Source organism: Sminthopsis crassicaudata, chromosome 4 (assembly GCF_048593235.1).
Source record: "Sminthopsis crassicaudata isolate SCR6 chromosome 4, ASM4859323v1, whole genome shotgun sequence".
Taxonomy (NCBI): Eukaryota; Metazoa; Chordata; class Mammalia; order Dasyuromorphia; family Dasyuridae; genus Sminthopsis; species Sminthopsis crassicaudata.
The window spans coordinates 315,426,967-315,432,422 of record NC_133620.1 but is presented as its reverse complement, the minus strand read 5'-3'; the positions used below and the strand labels follow the sequence as shown (position 1 = coordinate 315,432,422).

Genomic DNA, 5,456 nt, shown 5'->3' with positions numbered 1-5,456 from the left:
GTAAGCTGGCCAGCCCCGCTTCTGGCCCCCGGACTCGCACGTGCTTTAGGGGGTGGGGGTAACCGAGGTCCGAGCAGCCTTCCCAGCCCGTTGGACTTAACCTTTTATTCGCCGGCAGCTTGGTTCCCTCTCTCCCTTCCCTCGGTGCGGGGTGAGGACGCTGTCTCTCCCCCTCTAGTCCTCCCCCCTTCCCCACTCCTTCCCGGCTCCACTCAGCTCTCTTCTCCGCACCTGGAGAAGCAGGAGCGGGGCCGGGTCGGGCCAGGCCGAGCCGCGCCGGAGTGGGCGCTGCGGTTACGTCCTAGTTTGCAGAGCCCCTTCCTCGCCTTCCCGTCGGGTCGAGGTCATCTCCTAAGCACAGTAGTTAAGGAAGAGGAGGGTCGGGTGGGGGGGAGGGACTGAGTCTGGCGCGTTACTTGCTGTAACTTTTAAGACTGTGCGGGATCCGGGCCGCAGAAAGGGGGTGGGGGAAGGGGGGAGAAGTGAGCCTGGGGGGAAGGGACAGTGTTGGGAACTTCTTTCCGAGACGCCGAGAAACTGGGGCGGGGGAGTTCCCGACCATCCCTGGACACCTCTGCCTGCTTGTCTATGAGTCCCGGGGAGTGCGGGGGTGGAAGGAGGGAAAGAGAGGCGTGTGTGGGGGAGCCCCAAGCTTTGCTGCAGCGGAGATCGCAGCGCCGGCGGCGGCTTGGAGGGGGCGGATCTCGGAGACCAGCTCTCAGAAAGCACCGCGCTGGCTCTGGCTCTGTAGCTGGGCTAGTAGGGGTGTGGGAGAAGACCTCGCGGGGATCAGGAGCCCAGCCCCGAGTGTGAATTGAGGGGCAAGGAATGGCGCGGGGGCGAGAGTCTTTGCAAACTGCGGCGTCTGGAGAGAGCTCAGGCTAGGGGGATGCGGATCTGTCCTCTAAAAATTATTTGGGAACTTGGGGAGGAGAGGAGTCTCCCCAAAGACCAAGGGTCGGTGGAAAGAATTCTGGACCCCCCCATCTCCTTCCCCCCCCCCCCCAGTTCCTTCCTGCTCTGGGCCGCTCTGTGAGGCAGTTCTAGCCGTTCTTTCCCTTCTTCCAATATAGAGGCAGGAATGTGGCCCTTGTGTCCAATTTGGGATCAGACCCCCGCAGTAGATGTGGGGAGGTACGTGTAAGTTATCTTTGCTTGAGTGGTTTGCCCACTCCCCCATTGGAGAGGAGCTGCGGATATTCAGCCGGCCTTGGCCAATCCCTTTCTGTACCTACCCCGCCACCCTGGCCCTGAAGGTTTCCATTACCCCAACCCTCTTCTTCGGCCTTTCGATTGCCATCCCTGTCTCCCGGAGTAGAGAGGTTCTGGATAGGCCTGCAGAGGGGCTTTAGAGGAAACCCTGAGTAGGGAATCTAGCTGAGTGCAGTAATTTAAAAGGTTTGGAGGGAGGAAGAAGGAGCCAGGCCACCATACCTTCCTGTCAACCCAGGTTTTACTCCTGTGCATTCAACCTCCCAGAGGCAAGAATATCCTATGACTAGATCTGGGACCCCAGTCAACTGCTGAGACAAAGGGGGTAAAAAGTGCATTCTAGATTGGAACTGAAGGTTTGGCACTGGCCTTCTAATAGACTGGATTGAAAATCCTATTTCAGCCCTCTTATCTTCCTTCAACATGTGACGGGGAAAAGCAAAGGAAAGGTGCTTGTCATTTCTCTTTCTTTAAGTGAAGTAGTGGTTGGTATTTGCTTTTCTCTTCCTCTTACTTGCATGTGGCTCTTCTTTACCAACACAACTACAGAAGAGGAAACCACAGTAAGTCATACAGGGAGGGGCAATGGGGCAAGGCAGACACCGAGCCTTCACTGTGGCCAAAGGATGACTGTACCCTATATTAGCTCCAACCCCCACCCCCCCACACACAAACACAGGTATGATATAGACTCAAATTTAAGACTATATGCACCAAGAAAAATTAATGAGAGATAGGGATCTTCTTTTCAGTGAATATGGGATAATAGAGAAGACAGATGAGCCAGTCCCTGTTTATTTATTTAAATCCACTATTCTCCTAGACTAGACAGATAGACATCATCTGTTGTTACTTCTAGCCTAATGCTGGGCATCTCACTATATATAGCGAAGGTTTCTACCTAGTTTCTACTGAGATCTCCCCCATCACCCTTTCCTGCAGTGAACAAAAGTGAGAAGACTTCTAGGACAAGTTTTTCTATAGCCCTCAAAACACAGACGAATTCATCTGTGGATTCATCATCTCCCATAGTAGGTCCTGTGATGATGAGTCAATACCATCCTGAGGAAGCCAACCTTTCCAATTCCTGAATTCTGTTTCAAATCCTGGACATGATAATTAGTTCAGTGTTTTCTGAAGGGTCATGAAGGGGAAAAGCACATCAACCTACTGATTCACCATCCAGATAAATGAAGTGCAAATGGAAACAAGTTCTGCTCCATCCATGCTTTCTTTTTCCTTCTACAACTACGCAGAAAGAGCCACTCCATATTATGGGTCAAGGGGTCAAAAGTGACCCTTTTTATGCTACTGAAGAATATGTGTATTTATAAGGGAAATGTTTCCTTTAGGATATTGTCCAAGTTGTTCCCCATTTTCATTAATTGGGACAGAGAGATATTGTAATATAGTGGATAGAAAGTTGTTCTCATATTTTCAATGCCCCACACAGCTCTTTTCGACAGTTGTAGAAAAGGCACCAATTTAACATTGGTAGAAGTACCCTCTATTAGTGGAGCCACAAGTTCATTATTAATCAGTACAATCTAAGTTATTACTTTTTCTTGTTGCTGTTTGCTTTTACAATGCCTTTTATTTTTAGTCATTTTTTGTATAATCCTTTTCCCAAACTCCCTACCATGAGTTTTCCCCTGAAACAAAGAAAAATAGTTAAAGAAAACTAGCTCATGCAAAAAATAAATAAATAAATACCATGGTTCAAAGGAAAGATTGCTGAATTTGAAACCAGCAATCCTACCTCTAATACTATGAAGTCACTTCATCTTTCTGGGATTCAGTTTTCTCATCTGTAAAATGGAAGGATTGGACCAAGCCATCTCTGAACTTTCTTGTTCTATGACAAAGTCACGTTCAACAGCATAAACAATATTCCATGCCATAGTTCCCCATCTTTGAATAGATAAAAGAGGGAGGTGTATTTCTTCATTTTTTTTTAACCTGGTGTATTTGCAAACCCTCAGCTGTTCTTCCCAGTACACAATCTCCTTCTGCCTATCTTTGGCTTGTCAGAGAACTAAGCTTATAGGCATTCTTTGTAGAAAGCACCTAAAAATTAAGAAGAGGTGATCATTCTTCCCCTAGTTGTTCCTTCTTAAAATGAGATCTTTCTTACCGTAAGATCTATGGTGTAGGTGGTTGGATGGAGGCTCTTTACATAAACTTGTGCATGAGTGAGGATGTTTGTTTCTTATGTAGGCTGTATATTAAATCTAAACAGCACAATTGAGCAGAGTGAAAGATGTGAATTCAAGCAAGACAGAAACATAGTTTGTGGTGCATTAAAATGCAGCAGCAGAATAGGCAAAGGTTTTTAGACAAAGTATTTTTTTCAACCTGGGGGTGAAAAGCCTCAACCAACAGGACTGTTCTCTCCATTACATTAAAAACTCATTAACCTTTTCCTGCTCTAAGAAGGAGCATATGCTGCTCTTCTCTGGACCCCAAACCTGCTGGGAACTAGACTAGATCCTCTCAGATAGAAAAACTATTCCATAATTAATTGGACATCTTTTTGGTGACTGTCCACCCCTTCCTACCCCACTTTTGATAGTGGTGCTGATATTTTTCATCATATTAACATTGCATGGGACAGCCACAAATGAAGCTGTCTGCAAAACTTTGATTAACCAAATGCCAGGGAAAATACAGCTGCAGTGTAGGCTCTGTCATTTGTGAATAGCTCATCAAAGGCAGCTGCGTGCATCTTGTACCTCACTCACATCAGCTCCTTGACAGTATCTATCTTTGCTTTACCATGCCCCAACAGCCAGAATCCCCCGTTTCAGGACAGTTGTTGCTCTCTACAAACCAATCATGTGCAGAGGGTAACCACCATGCTTAGCTCAAAACCATTATTTTCTTATATGGAGCTGCCTCCCACCTTCTGAAATTCTTCAGTGTGAAATGCAGGAGATAAAGTTCTACACTCTTCTTTAATCTCAATGTGCTATAAAAGAATAGGCTTTTCTACCTGAAAATCATCAATATTTGCAAAGAGTTACTTTATGTGGTTCAGTGTAAAGGCTGCCTTTGAAGGCAAATTATAGAGAATTGCAGGAAAACCAATGAAAAGGGATTTGTCACTGTAATTAATTTATTAAGCCATAACATCATATCAAGAGAGTGTTATAGCCACATCAAGTATATAGGAAGGAGAATCTCTAAAGAGGAAAACAAAGCACTCTAAGCATCCTGCGTATGTGCATACATACAAGCAGTAGTAATTGGGTGGGAAAATAACAGATTTGTAGAATAATTCAGAGCTGAAAGACACAGTTACCTTGTTGGAAATTTGAGCAACCTGGGCATTCCTGAGAAGGCCTTTTCCTTTTCCTCTCTGAGACTCACTGGAGCCAGACTCTCAGGCTGTCCTTGGGCATCAGAGCTATAACTAGAAATTTTTGTGGGAGGGCAAGCAGTACAAATCGTGTCCTCAGTTGATCAGAGTGGGGGCAGGTGGTCATTATGGCAGAGACTACTAATGGGAAGACCATCGGATACAAGCTAGGTTAGAATGGGAAAGAGCTTAGTCCATGATCTAAGAACTCACTATTTTAACTATCCTTGATAAACCTATATTTAACTATATTGTTTCTATATAACTGTCAGTGGCCTCTTAATTAACATACTGGGGAAAAGCCCCAATTGCCTCATCCCCACTATTATGATTCTGCTTAAGGTTTAGTCCATGGCACTAATACTAACACTAACACTCAGATAAAGCCACCTTACAATTAAACATTTTTGTCAGATGTATCATGACCCTAATCTATATAATATTCTGATGCTTAACAAATAGTATCATAATCATGAGTTCTGTTGTGTTTTTTAAAAATTATATCCGTGTGATAAAAGGTTAATTTAAGTATAATACAGTGCTTAAAAATAAAATGAGACTGTATCATTTTAATCACTACCATTGTCCAATAGAAGAACAGATTCTTTAGTCCTTTTATCATCAGTTATTTGCTTCTTAGAGGTTTTAGTAACAGTAAATTTTCCTGAGGGAATGGAGCAAGGAAGTTCAAAAAAAAAAGAGAGAGGGATTTCCAAGCACTATTTTGAGAGTTTATTAGGAAACTCTATTCTCATTAATCACTGTTCTCCTTTTGTTCCAAGACATCATAGCTGCTAATCACAGGAATTTGTAAAAGGAGTAATTACTGTGGCATATTCAGCACTGTTCATTAAACTCTTCATGTGCTTTGGGGCATTTATGTTTA

The 5,456-nt window shown here is 44.4% G+C and overlaps 1 protein-coding gene across 23 annotated transcripts in view; it reads left to right on the top strand.

The window, feature by feature from the left end:
• The window catches only part of RBFOX3 (RNA binding fox-1 homolog 3), a 918,966-nt gene that overhangs the window by 735,511 nt on the left and 177,999 nt on the right, over window positions 1-5,456 (top strand). The window lies entirely within an intron of this gene.